The following is a 15,066-nucleotide window of genomic DNA, read 5'->3' as shown; positions in this document are numbered from 1 at the left end:
GCCATCAACGCGGAGGGGGTGGCAGTCCGGGACTTACAACATGTCAGGAAGCGCTGGGAGGACTTCAGGTCCAGGACCCTGAACAAGGCCCGGCGCCTCTTGAAGGCAGCGGATGCCAAGGGGCGCCGGGGCCACTTGTCGGAAGAACAGATGGGGGTCCTGGAACGCATATCCCCAGCGCTCCACGTCCAGGTCCTAGAGAAGCAGAGCCGTCTGGAGTCGAGCGGTGAGTGTACATGCATCCTGGTTGTGAGCAGGGCGTGTGGTGATCATTCCCCATTGTGCCGGTTGCACATCTGTTTGTATGGGGTGGAGTATGGGTGGGGGTGTACAGGGCCGTGGGGCTGACACATGCGAGGGCTGTAATGTGTGAGACATGGATGGTGCTTGTGTGTGTGGGCTTGCATGGCAAATGCAGTTGTGCGTGCACACATGTTTGGATGAATGTGTATGTAAGTAGACATGTCCGTGATGTCAGGCATGTATGTTGTTTTCGGCTGCATGTATGAGCACTGTGTACATGTGCATGTGTGTGTATTTGTCAAAGGTGCAACAGTGATGCTACATGGATGCATGTGACAGCGGTATGTGGAAGCCTGATTGGCAGATGTGACATGGATGCCCGTCTGAACAGTGCGACACTTGGCAGAGGTGTAGACATGCATGCAAGTGTGGTGGTGTGTGTACATGTGTGGTGCACTTCCTGTGTTGCATGTGATGTATGGCTCCCCTTTGGCTGCTGATGCTGTTGTATGTGTAGGGATGGTGGTGGCAGTTGCGATATGGCTGTGGTATGGCTCATGTGTGCCAGTTGCAATGACATGTGTGTTGGGGATTGTGATGACATGTCTGAGGTTTGCCAATGCCACTCATGTGCAACTGTCATGCGTGTATGTGTCCATTGTACAGTGCCCTGATGCCTGTGTTTTGTTTCTCCCTGTCTGCAGCGTCAACTGATGAAGAGGGCGGAGAAGGTGCTGTGGAGCACAGCGGCGGGGATCCGACCGCCAGCCAGAGACGCAAGGCCCGGCTCCCCTCCCGTGTTGTCATCTCGTCGGGGAGTGAGGAGTCCGGTGCCGCGTCCCAGGCCGCAGCTGCCGGGGGGAGGTCCAAGAGGCGGAGGTTGCAGTTGGACTCCTCGGCAGCAGAAGGGGCAGCTGGGACCCCACAGGGCCCAACAGGGGAAGATGGCACAGAGTCATCCAGGTTGGTGGGGGGTTTGGTGGAGGAGGGGGCCGCGCAAGCACCAGAGACGGGGTCTGGAGGTGGGGATCCCACTGGTGCTAGTGGTGCAGTCCAGGACCAGGGACAGGAGGCAGCACAGGCGGCCGCGGAGGTGCCTGTGTGCAATCCTGTCCCCGATCCTGTCCCTGCATCATCTTGCACCAGCAGGGATGCCTACGTCCAGACCCGTTTTCAGGCAGGGGATGAGCTGACGTCAACTGGCCTTCCTCTGCCTGCGGACGTGGCCATCCAGGACCGGGTTGAGCCTGTCCTGGCTGGCGTGGCGTTGCGTCAACGGGCCATGCGAGGTGACCTGCAGTCTTTTCATGGAGAGACTGCACGTCATCTCGAATGGCTCGTTGACCACGTCAGCCTGCTGGGACAGGTCACCCAGGCCGGATTCCGCTGTCTGATGGGGCTTGCTCCGACCCCCTCCTCAACTGGACCCCCTACGCGCCAGTCGTCCTCTGTGCCATCTTCCCACCCATCAGTCACCTGGGTGCCCTGTGGAGCTGCCTCTGACAGTGCGGCCAGGCTGGTGGAGGAGGCATCCCTGCCACAGTCGGGAGTCGGACGTCCAGCAGGGGTGGCCACATCAACAGGTGCACCCCAGCCGGCGGAGGATGTGCAGGCAGCAGGAGGCAGTGCACGGGCAGAGGCAGAGCAGCAGCAGCAGCAAGATGGTGGGAGCCATGAAGGCTCGGGGCCTTCGACATCGGAGGGGCAGGCATCGGCCGGAGGGCAGGAGGACCCAGGACAGAGAGTGTCTTCCGTGTGGCAGCGGTTGGGCCACGCCATAGGTGCGGAGCGGCGGCGGGCGGAAGAGGCGCGGCTCACAATGGTCAGGGCGGAGAACTCCATGCGGAGGGCCCTGAGGCGGGCCGAGTGCCTCGAGGCAATCCGCAGGGGGTTGGAGGAGGACACGGCGTCGTCCCTGCGGACCCTCGGGGCCATGGAACTGGACCGCCTCCGGGACATCGAACAGGAGTTCGATGATGCCCTGGCCCGGAACACCACAGAGTGAGCCGCTGGACTTGCCCGCCGCCTTTGTATATAGTTCTTTAGTTTTAGGTTTCCTTTCGTTCTTATTATTATTTGGAGTCGACGGACACTGCTCCACTTTTTGTATATAGTTGATATTTAGGTAGGTTTTTTAGGAGGTTTCCTTAGTTCAGTTGTGATGATGGACCCTTGTTATTTTTGTACATAGTTCTTTGTTGCATGGAGAGTTTTTACATTTCACTTTGGACATATTTTTTTGATTTGATTTTCTAGTTTTGTGTTTTTATGCGGACATGCAGCTTATTTTTTCACATTTACATTGTAGTTAGTTTTCTTTGGCATTTGTATTTTTTTCAATACATTTTTTTTTCCATTGTTCACTGTGTGGTTTCATCTCATTGGTTTCATGCATGTCATGTTGTGTGTTTCCCATTCAATTTGAAAATATGTGTGTGACGGACATGGGTTCATTTGCTTCATGTACATTGGGGGTGTAACATGTGATTTCCATTTCCATGTGGGTGAATGGGTTACTTGGTAGGTCTTTTTGGCTGTGGAGGATGACCATTACGCACATGATTGGGGATTGTGAGGACCTGGTGGGGGCTGCACATGGTGGCAGGGGGGTGGGGGTGCAGGGGGACATGAGTGGGGGCCTGGTGGAGGTTGAGCCTGCACTGCTGGGGGGTGGGGGTGGTGGGAGACATGAGTGGGGGCCTGGTGGAGGGTGACCCTGCACTGCTGGGGTGTGGGGGTGATGGGAGACATGAGTGGGGGCCTGGTGGAGGGTGACCCTGGTGGCTGGGGGGTGGGGGTGGTGGTAGACATGAGTGGGGCCCTGGTGGAGGGTGACCCTGGTGGCTGGGGGGTGGGGGTGGTGGGAGACATGAGTTGGACATGGGTGGGGGCCTGCTGGCAGGTGCCCCACAGTGCTGGGGGGTGGGGGTGGTGGGAGACATGAGTTGGACATGGGTGTGGGCCTACTGGCAGGTGCCCCACAGTGCTGGGGGGTGGGGGTGGTGGGGGACATGAGTTGGACATGGGTGGGGGACTGCTGGCAGGTGCCCCACAGTGCTGGGGGGTGGGGGTGGTGGGAGACATGAGTTGGACATGGGTGGGGGCCTGCTGGCAGGTGCCCCACAGTGCTGGGGGGTGGGGGTGGTGGGAGACATGAGTGGGGCCCTGGTGGAGGGTGACCCTGGTGGCTGGGGGGTGGGGGTGGTGGGAGACATGAGTTGGACATGGGTGGGGGCCTGCTGGCAGGTGCCCCACAGTGCTGGGGGGTGGGGGTGGTGGGAGACATGAGTTGGACATGGGTGGGGGCCTACTGGCAGGTGCCCCACAGTGCTGGGGGGTGGGGGTGGTGGGAGACATGAGTTGGACATGGGTGTGGGCCTACTGGCAGGTGCCCCACAGTGCTGGGGCGTGGGGGTGGTGGGGGACATGAGTTGGACATGGGTGGGGGACTGCTGGCAGGTGCCCTACAGTGCTGGGGGGTGGGGGTGGTGGGAGACATGAGTTGGACATGGGTGGGGGCCTGCTGGCAGGTGCCCCACAGTGCTGGGGGGTGGGGGTGGTGGGAGACATGAGTGGGGCCCTGGTGGAGGGTGACCCTGGTGGCTGGGGGGTGGGGGTGGTGGGAGACATGAGTTGGACATGGGTGGGGGCCTGCTGGCAGGTGCCCCACAGTGCTGGGGGGTGGGGGTGGTGGGGGACATGAGTTGGACATGGGTGGGGGACTGCTGGCAGGTGCCCCACAGTGCTGGGGGGTGGGGGTGGTGGGAGACATGAGTTGGACATGGGTGTGGGCCTACTGGCAGGTGCCCCACAGTGCTGGGGGGTGGGGGTGGTGGGGGACATGAGTTGGACATGGGTGGGGGACTGCTGGCAGGTGCCCCACAGTGGTGGGGGGTGGGGGTGGTGGGAGACATGAGTTGGACATGGGTGGGGGCCTGCTGGCAGGTGCCCCACAGTGCTGGGGGGTTGGGGTGGTGGGAGACATGAGTGGGGCCCTGGTGGAGGGTGACCCTGGTGGCTGGGGGGTGGGGGTGGTGGGAGACATGAGTTGGACATGGGTGGGGGCCTACTGGCAGGTGCCCCACAGTGCTGGGGGGTGGGGGTGGTGGGGGACATGAGTTGGACATGGGTGGGGGACTGCTGGCATGTGCCCCACAGTGCTGGGGGGTGGGGGTGCAAGGGGACATGTGTTGGTGTTCAAGGAGACATGTGCCTTTGCTGGGGGGCATGCCCATGTTGGGTGGGCTGCCTGCGGGACATGACCAGGGATGCAGGGTAGTCCCCTGTGGTGTGGGCTGCCTGCAGGGCCCGTGGAGGGTGTACAGGGTACACCTGGGAGGACCCACACTGTCAAATCACATGTGGGACTCCCCGGCACCCCTGAAATACACGTACCGTGCAGAAATCGCGTGTAAAACTTCCCGCGCACCCCTGAAATACACGCGCCCAGGCTATTTGCGTGTAAAACTTCCCGCGCACCCCTGAAATACACGCGCCCAGGCTATTCGCGTGTAAAACTTCCCGCGCACCCCTGAAATACACGCGCCCAGGCTATTCGCGTGTAAAACTTCCCGCGCACCCCTGAAATACACGCGCCCAGGCTATTCGCGTGTGGAACTTCCCGCGCACCCCTGAAATACACGCGCCCAGGCTATTCGCGTGTGGAACTTCCCGCGCACCCCTGAAATACACGGGCCCAGGCTATTCGCGTGTGGAACTCCCCGCGCACCCCTGAAATACACGCGCCCAGGCTATTCGCGTGTGGAACTTCCCGCGCACCCCTCAAATTCACGCGCCCAGGCTATTCGCGTGTGGAACTTCCCGCGAACCCCTGAAATACACGCGCCCAGCCTATTCGCGTGTGGAACTTCCCGCGCACCCCTGAAATACACGCGCCCAGCCTATTCGCGTGTGGAACTTCCCGCGAACCCCTGAAATACACGCGCCCATGCTATTCGCGTGTGGAACTTCCCGCGAACCCCTGTAATACACGTAGCCCGCTCCCCCAGGCCCGATCGCGTGAGGAACTTCCCGCGCACCCCTCAAATTCACGCGCCCAGGCTATTCGCGTGTGAAACTTCACGCGAACCCCTGAAATACACGTAGCCCGCTCCCCCAGGCCCGATCGCGTGAGGAACTTCACGCGAACCCCTGTAATACACGTAGCCCGCTCCCCCAGGCCCGATCGCGTGTGGAACTTCCCGCGCACCCCTCAAATTCACGCGCCCAGGCTATTCGCGTGTGAAACTTCACGCGAACCCCTGAAATACACGTAGCACGCTCCCCCAGGCCCGATCGCGTGAGGAACTTCACGCGAACCCCTGTAATACACGTAGCCCACTCCCCCAGGCCCGATCGCGTGTGGAACTTCACGCGAACCCCTGTAATACACGTAGCCCGCTCCCCCAGGCCCGATCGCGTGTGGAACTTCACGCGAACCCCTGAAATACACGTAGCCCGCTCCCCCAGGCCCGATCGCGTGAGGAACTTCACGCGAACCCCTGTAATACACGTAGCCCGCTCCCCCAGGCCCGATCGCGTGAGGAACTTCACGCGAACCCCTGTAATACACGTAGCCCGCTCCCCCAGGCCCGATCGCGTGAGGAACTTCACGCGAACCCCTGTAATACACATAGCCCGCTTCCCCAGGCCCGATCGTGTGAATAACTTCACGCGAACCCCTGTGATGCACGTACCCTGCAAATCGCGTGTGACACTTCCCGCGCACCCCGGTATACATGCACACGTATTTTTTGTCAGCGGGTGTCCGTGTTTGTGGGTACCCCTTTGCACGTCATTTTTCCTGGAGGGCCACAGTATGGGACATTCATCATGGCAGTATATAGGTGCTATTTGTTGGCGCACCTTTTGGCGCACATTTCTTACAGCCGCAGAGACGCTACCGCCTCCTTTCTTGTGGCGGTCGTGTTTGTGCCTGTGCGCTGGTTTGAGCGTGCGCTTTTTTCCCCTATTCTATTCCATGAATACGTGTTGTAGGCGAGCGTGTGGGCGTTCCGCGCACTTGTGCCCTGTACTTCCCCCGTGACGCCCACGTTTTGGCAAGTTGTTCCCCATTCCGAGTGTTACGCCCGTGTTCCGCCTACTTTTATTGCGTGCGCCGCGCTATGTGCGAATTTCGCTGTGGCCTGTGCGATTTTCGCTGTGACCTGGCGCACGCTGTTAGATGGCCTGTGCGCCAACGTGCGCCAACGTGCGCCGCGCACTTTTTTTTCGCACATCCGCTGGTTTTCTCGCGCACGGCCTTCCATGAATCGACGTGCGCTGCTTTTCGTGCGATTTTCGCACGTTCACTGCGATTTTCGCTATTCCACTGCGATTCGCACGTTTTTGCCCACTTGCGCCACGCTAATTATTCCATGAATCGGCCTCCAAATCTCTTCCACTCCTTGCGTTTTTATCATATTCCTAATGGGCTTACACCAAGATAGCGATTGTCTTCCCTCCTGCTTTGACAAGTCTTGCATAGCATCCGTATATTCGCTCACATTTGGAGATGGTCACAATCATACTCAATATAGTGTTTGTTGGTCTCAGTGCAATGGTGTCTGCAATGTGATCGAGATTGGTTTCAAATGTGTAGTAATTTATTTAGGGAGCAGACTGGCAAACTCAACAATTTCTTTACAAAGTTGTTTCCTACCATTGATAGTTTAGATAACTTAAAGAAACCCCAAATTTCAGCTCCATATGTGACAGCCATGTTCGCTTGAATATTATATACTTTAAAGGCTTGTGTAAATGCACCATTCTCATGTGCATTGGCAAATTTAATGATAGCATTGCTCGTCCTTTCTAGAGTGTGTCCATTTTTAGAATTGTTCTAGTCACCTACTATTAACCTTGAAACGAACCCCTGGGTATTCATAGCTGCTAACATGTTCATTGGCACACCAATCTAACACCAAATACAATTTGAACACCTTCCTATGTGTTGGATGGTATATCATAGAATTGGTTTTGTTGAAATGCATTGTAAGACCATTGATATTGCAAAATCCATCGAAAAAGATTGTTTTTTTTTATTCTGATGGGTGCAGTGAAATTAAAAGTGCATCATCTGCATATAATAAAAGTGGAATGTTTTAATTGGCCATTGATGGAGCCTATTTATAAAAATGCAGAATAAGGTAGGGGCAAGAACGCATCCTTGTCTCATTCCACATTGGGGACAGGAAAGGGGGCTACTGTTTCACCATTAAGCTTAAGGTTCAATTGCAGTGTTACTGTATTATCGTCATAGACGTTAAACATCGCATAAAACAATGGTGTAGGGCATGTTGACTTCTGTCAGGGCTTCCCACAACGTTTTCCTTGGCACCCCATCCAATGCCGCCTTTAAATCGATGAAGACTATGTATATACTCATTTTCCACAATTTTGCGTCAGTAAATGGAGTCTTAACACCTGATCAATGGTGCTGAGATCGACTGGAAACCAACCTAGAGATTACTTATTATATGATTATCTCTCACCCTGTCTAGCAAATGTGACAATATTACCTTTCCGAATATCTTCCCAGCAGCATCAAGCAGCGAAATGGGCCTATATTTAGCTGTGTCCTCATTCCCTCCTTTTTAGATAGTGGGACACTTTCTGCTGTTGTCCAAAAGAGTGGAACCACACTCTTCCCCAGAACCTTGTTGAAAAGGCGTAAAAACATCAGGGCCCACATGCATTTTTCTGTTTTAAAAACATCAATCAGGATTCTATCTGGACCAGAAGCCTTACCACTGTTTTGCTATTCAACTGCCATTTGCATCTGTTCTAAATTACATACACTACTTTCCTCATTACAGACCCTTTTGACACAATTAACCATGTGTCAGCTGGGCTATTTCCCTGGATAGTGTTACCCTTTTCTGTATGTGCCTCAGTCACTATTCTCCAACATCCTGTGCTATCATTCTTGGCAGCAGTCTCTGTAACCTCCTGCCATTTATCCAGGGTATATTCTTTCTTTTTCTTAGATAACAGCTGCTTACAGGAGCGCCTAATCTGATGCCTATCATGGCTTTCTACGCATTTGAGCACTTTTATCAGTACAGTTTTAGCCATGCAGCACACCTTGTCATACCAGTTTACATTTTTAACTGTAACAGGTCTTACATGTTCCTTGGGCCTCGTTACTAACATATTTATTTCCCTTATAACCTCGTCATATATTGTGACTAATTCTCAATTGTCAACATTGCTGTCACCCAAGAATGCTTCCAATAGTGGTAAGATATTTTGATAAATAGTTGGTAGAACATTATTATCATTAGTGTCGGCCCATTTGGCACTTTCCTTGCATTCCCTCCTACTCCATGCTTATTTTGTCACCCTTGTTAACACTGTTGTTCTTACTTCTTTCATTATGGCCGTCCACTTCCTCAGCACGGGAGTGCCTCCGAGGGTTGCCATGGAGCCTGAGTCTCATTGCTCCTGATTGGCTCACCCTTGGTGGTATTTGGCCTACAAGGAGCCGGCAAGCAAGAGAGTCGCCCCCTGCACCAAGGCACACAAAGGCCCCTGTCTGTACCTGTCCGGTGCTGGAGCGAGCCCCTCTCCATGCCGCCGCTTCTGCAACTTTCCCTCAGCCCACATGACACAATGAACAATCTTGCTGTACCCTTGCATTTCAGCACCAGGAAATATGTGCTACTACATTGCACTGGTAAGCACCCCGGATCACCTGCTCCTGCACCACAACTTATACCTGGTTGCCTGCTGAATCCTTCCTCACTTGCCCTACAGCCTGACTGCAAACTGAATCTTCTTCCCACTCGATATGTGTATCTACTGTAAATTTCACACATAGCTTGCTTTCTGCTGCCTGCTAGTGCCAAACCCATAATTCCTATTTAAGAGTGCCTTTAATATCTCTATCCTCATTTTGTGCTGTACTTGTAGCAAATTTGAATCTAGGTGTGCTTTTTAAATCACTGCATTCCCCATTTTGTGCTGTACTTAGTGCTTGTGACAAATTCAAATCTAGATGTGCTGTTTAAATTGCTGCATCCTCCATTTTGTGCTGTATTTGGTGCTTTGTGGCGAACTCGAATCTAGGTGTGCTTTTTAAATTGCTACATCCACCATAGTGTGCTGTATTTAGTGCTTTTGGCACATTGAACCTAGGTGTGCTTTTTAATCTGTGCACTGATTGTTTTCATTTGCACACCTCCTCCTCTGTGCCTTCCTGGCTGCTAGGCCACTCTGTGAGCTCCTGTGCACTGTGCAGCTCCCCTGCTTATCTATCTCTCCCCCTCTATTCCCAAGTCACTCTTCATCTCTCCTTTCTATTCTAACTGCTATTCTATTACCTATCCTACCTCTCTCAAGAAGTCTGGAAGAAAAAACCTGATAAAAGCTCTCCTGGACTCTAATCCAGGCATACCTATTGCTGACACTTACATCAATGCCACTTCCAGACAGACTTTTACAGACATCCTCTACATGGTCCCCTCTCCTGACCTATGGACTACCCATCTGGTCTCCACTCATTCTCCTTTCTCCTCCTTACCCACTAATGGTGGCACTAGGTGAGAAGTACTCAGTGCATACTTCTCATCCTCTATATGTAGTATTAATGTCTATCACAATGGCACTATCATGGACCAAGATTCTCAACCTACTCTTCTCATTCTCGATAGACACCTGCCTTTTCTCATAAACTTCCTCCCTTGCCCTGCCGCCCCTCCTTCCTCTCCCCTCACTCCTCCACTGATGGGAGTACCACAACTTTGTACACCCCCTCGGAAAACCTTCAAAGGTGGTAACCAACTTCACCTAGCTACTCTGAATGCTCGCTCTGCTGTCAAACACTCCTTTGACATCTATCTCCTGCTCGAAGACTGTGTCCTGGAAATCCTCGCTATTACTGAGACGTGGTTCAATACCAGCTCTGTCACTGCTCTTGACACTTTCCTTCCAGAGGGCTACAAAATTCTCTCCAAACCCAGACCCAACAGGCCTGGAGGTGGAGTGACCCGGATCTTCCCTGAGTGGGTCCCTGCTTCCATCATTCCTACTCCTTCCTACTCCTCTTTTGAATGCCTGCGCTGTAAGCTTGGGGTCTCACCTAAATTCTCGTATCTCCTTGCTTTTGAATTGGACACCATTGTCACTCAATATCACTTTGGGGAAGCCTTCCCTGCTGCATATTTGCATTATGAATTTTACTATCTCATTGCTATCGATCTTATTCACTGCTTTAACTTCCAGCCACCCTGAATAGTAATCAACTAATACTATCAAGAACTTCTTCTCATCAATTAACTTCCCATATGGTCCAACAATATCAATACCCACCATTTCCCATGGTGCTTCACCTTTGGGAATGTCAATAGGCTTTGACTTTACTATTCTACAACTTTTGTCGCTGTTTTGACACAGCCAACAATTCCTAACCATCCTTTCTACCATAAGATCCATACCTGGACACCAATATTTTGCTCTTCTGTTAATCTTTGTGCCTGTAATACCAGGATGGCCCTGGTGTGCTTTTTCAATAAGTTCATCATATAGTTTACGTGGGAGAATCAATTTGTCTCCTCTTACCAAAAATCCATCTTCCATAGACAATTCATCCCTTACCTCCCAAAATCTCAAACATGTTTCCTGAACTGCTTTTCTTTCAGGCCATCCTGATTTTATATATTCGCCAATTTGTTGAAGCTCATCATCCTTGCCCAACTCCTCAATCCAAACATCCTTGGAAGTAACTTCAAATACAACAGCTACCATTTCATCATCCATTTCCACCACCATCTGTTTACTTACTAATGGTAATCTCGACAAAAAATCAGCCACAACATTTCTTTTTCCAGGCACATATTTCACCGAAAAATTGTAATCTTGCATTTTAAGACTAACAGGGTAATTCATAGAATTTCGCAGAAAAGTGTCGCAAGCGGCTGGCGCAGAGTGTCCGCGTGCGATTGTCTGCGCCAGCCGCGTGCGCGAAAATCGATTTCCGCGCACAGCGCATTCATGGATTTTCGCATCCAAAACCAGCCGTGGCGCAGCGTGGCGCAGCGACCCTGCAGCTGCGCCAGTTACGCCCCCAAGAACGCCCTCGCGCAAGGAAAAGCCTTCAAAATCCCCAAATAATCGCAAAGGGCTGCGCTAACCCTGGACCAGTTCACCGGGCTGGCAAACAGAAACGCCAAGCGGGGAACGTGTATTTCACTGGTTCGCGGGAAGTTCCACACGCGATTGTCCTGTGTACGTGTGCATCAGGGGTGCGCGGGAAGTTCCACACCAAAATCAGCAGGGTACATGTATTACAGGGGTGCGCGGGAAGTTCCACACGCAATTACAGCAGGGTACGTGTATTCCAGGGGTGCGCGGGAAGTTCCACACGCGATTGGCCCCGTGCGAGCAGGGTACGTGTATTCCAGGGGTGCGCGGGAAGTTCCACACGCGATTTCATCAGGGTATGTGTATTTCAGGGGTGCGCGGGAAGTTCCACACGCGATTGGCCCCGTGCGAGCAGGGTACGTGTATTCCAGGGGTGCGCGGGAAGTTTCACACGCAATTTCATCAGGGTACGTGTATTTCAGGGGTGCGCGGGAAGTTCCACACGCGATTGGGCCAATGCGAGCAGGGTACGTGTATTTCAGGGGTGCGTGGGAAGTTCCACACGCGATTGGCCCCGTGTGAGCAGGGTACGTGTATTCCAGGGGTGCGCGGGAAGTTCCACACGCGATTTCATCAGGGTACGTGTATTTCAGGGGTGCGCGGGAAGTTCCACACGCGATTGGCCCAGTGCGAGCAGGGTACGTGTATTTCAGGGGTGCGCGGGAAGTTCCACACGTGATTGGCCCCGTGCGAGCAGGGTACGTGTATTCCAGGGGTGCGCGGGAAGTTCCACACGCGATTTCAGCAGGGTATGTGAATTTCAGGGGTTCTGGGGAGTACTACACGTGAATTGGCCGTGTGGATCCTCCCAGGTGTACGCTCGACAACCTCCACGGCCCCTGCAGGCAGCCCACACCACGGGGGACTACCCTGCACCCCTGCTCATGTCCCGCAGGCATCCTATCCACCATGGGCATGCCCCCCAGCCAACCCACATGTCACCTTGCACTACTGATCAACAATGCATGTCTCCCACCACCCCCACCCCACAGCAGTGCAGGGGCAGCCTCCACCAGGCCCCCACTCATGTCTCCCACCACCCCCACCCCCCAGCCACCATGGGCATCCCCCACCAGGCCCCCACTCATGTCTCCCACCACCCCCACCCCCCAGCAGTGTTGGGCACCCTCCACCAGGCCCCACTCATGTCTCCCACCACCCCCACCCCCCAGCCTCCACCAGGCCCCCTGGGGCCTGGTGGAGGCTGCCCCTGCACCAAATCCTAATCCAAAAAAATGTCGTCCAAAGTCAAATGAAAAATAAAATCAATCCAATTAAGAACTATGTACAAAACATCCAAGGGTCCATGAGCCCAACTGAACAAAGGAAACCTACAAAAAACCCTAACTAAAATGCAACTATATACAAAAAGTGGAGCAGTGTCCGTCGACTCCAAATCATAAGAACAAACAAAGGAAACCTAAAACTAAAGAACTATATACAAAGGCGGCGGGCAAGTCCAGCGGCTCACTCCGTGGTGTTCCGGGCCAGGGCATCATCGAACTCCTGTTCGATGTCCCGGAGGCGGTCCTGTTCCATGGCCCCAAGGGTCCGCAGGGACGACGCCGTGTCCTCCTCCAACCCCCTGCGGATTGCCTCGAGGCACTCGGCCCGCCTCAGGGCCCTCCGCATGGAGTTCTCCGCCCTGACCATTGTGAGCCGCACCTCTTCCGCCCGCCGCCGCTCCGCACCCATGGCGTGGCCCAACCGCTGCCACACGGAAGACACTCTCTGTCCTGGGTCCTCCTGCCCTCCGGCCGATGCCTGCCCCTCCGATGTTGAAGGCCCCGAGCCTTCATGGCTCCCACCACGTTGCTGCTGCTGCTCTGCCTCTGCCCGTGCACTGCCTCCTGCTGCCTGCACATCCTCCGCCGGCTGGGATGCAGTTGTTGATGTGGCCACCCCTGCTGGACGTCCGACTCCCGACTGTGGCAGGGATGCCTCCTCCACCAGCCTGGCCGCACCGTCAGAGGCAGCTCCACAGGGCACCCAGGTGGGAAGATGGCACAGAGGACGACTGGCGCGTAGGGGGTCCAGTTGAGGAGGGGGTCGGAGCAAGCCCCATCAGACGGAGGAATCCGGCCTGGGTGACCTGTACCAGCAGGCTGACGTGGTCAACGAGCCATTCGAGATGACGTGCAGTCTCTCCATGAAAAGACTGCAGGTCACCTCGCATGGCCCGTTGACGCAACGCCACACCAGCCAGGACAGGCTCAACCCGGACCTGGATAGCCACGTCCGCAGGCAGAGGAAGGCCAGTTGACGTCAGCTCATCCCCTGCCTGAAAACGGTCTGGACGTAGGCATCCCTGCTGGTGCAAGATGATGCAGGGACAGGATCGGGGACAGGATTGCACACAGGCACCTCCGCGGCGGCCTGTGCTGCCTCCTGTCCCTGGTCCTGCACCACTAGCACCAGTGGGATCCCCACCTCCAGACCCCGTCTCTGGTGCTTGCACGGCCTCCTCCTCCACCAAACCCCCCACCAACCTGGATGACTCCGTGCCATCTTCCCCTGTTGGGCCCTGTGGGGTCCCAGCTGCCCCTTCTGCTGCCGAGGAGTCCAACTCCAACCTCCGCCTCTTGTACCTCCCCCCGGCAGCTGCGGCCTGGGACGCGGCACCGGACTCCTCACTCCCCGACGAGATGACAACACGGGAGGGGAGCCGGGCCTTGCGTCTCCGGCTGGCGGTGGGATCCCCGCCGCTGTGCTCCACAGCACCTTCTCCGCCCTCTTCATCAGTTGACGCTGCAGACAGGGAGAAACAAAACACAGGCATCAGGGCACTGTACAATGGACACATACACACATGACAGTTGCACATGAGTGGCATTGGCAAACCTCAGACATGTCATCACAATCCCCAACACACATGTCATTACAACTCGCACACATGAGCCATACCACAGCCATATCGCAACTGCCACCACCATCCCTACACATACAACAGCATGAGCAGCCAAAGGTGAGCCAGACATCACATGCAACACAGGAAGTGCACCACACATGTACACATACCACCACACTTGCATGCATGTGTAAACCTCTGCCAAGTGTCGCACTGTTCAGACGGGCATCCATGTCACATCTGCCAATCAGGCTTCCACATACCGCTGTCACATGCATCCATGTTGCATCACTGTTGCACCCTTGTCAAATACACACACATGCACATGTACACAGTGCTCATACATGCAGCCGAAAACAACATACATGCGTGACATCACGGACATGTCTACTTACATACACATTCATCCAAACATGTGTGCCCACACAACTGCATTTGGCATGCAAGCCTACACACACAAGCACCATCCATGTCTCACACATTACAGCCCTCGCATGTGTCAGCCCCACGGCCCTGTACACCCCCACCCATACTCGACCCCATACAAACAGATGTGCAACCTGCACACTACCGAATAATCACCACACGCACTGCTCACAATCAGGATGCATGTACACTCACCGCTCGACTCCAGACGGGTCTGCTTCTCTAGGACCTGGACGTGGAGCGCTGGGGATATGCGTTCCAGGACCCTCATCTGTTCTTCCGACAAGTGGCCCCGGCGCCCCTTGGCATCCGCTGCCTTCAAGAGGCACCGGGCCTTGTTCAGGGTCCTGGACCTGAAGTCCTCCCAGCGCTTCCTGACATGTTGTAAGTCGCGGACTGCCACCCCC

The sequence above is a fragment of the Ambystoma mexicanum genome, chromosome 3p (assembly GCF_040938575.1).
Source record: "Ambystoma mexicanum isolate Mex_15411 chromosome 3p, UKY_AmexF1_1, whole genome shotgun sequence".
Classification (NCBI taxonomy): Eukaryota; Metazoa; Chordata; class Amphibia; order Caudata; family Ambystomatidae; genus Ambystoma; species Ambystoma mexicanum.
The sequence above is the reverse complement of the archived record's forward strand: the minus strand, read 5'-3'. Positions refer to the sequence as shown.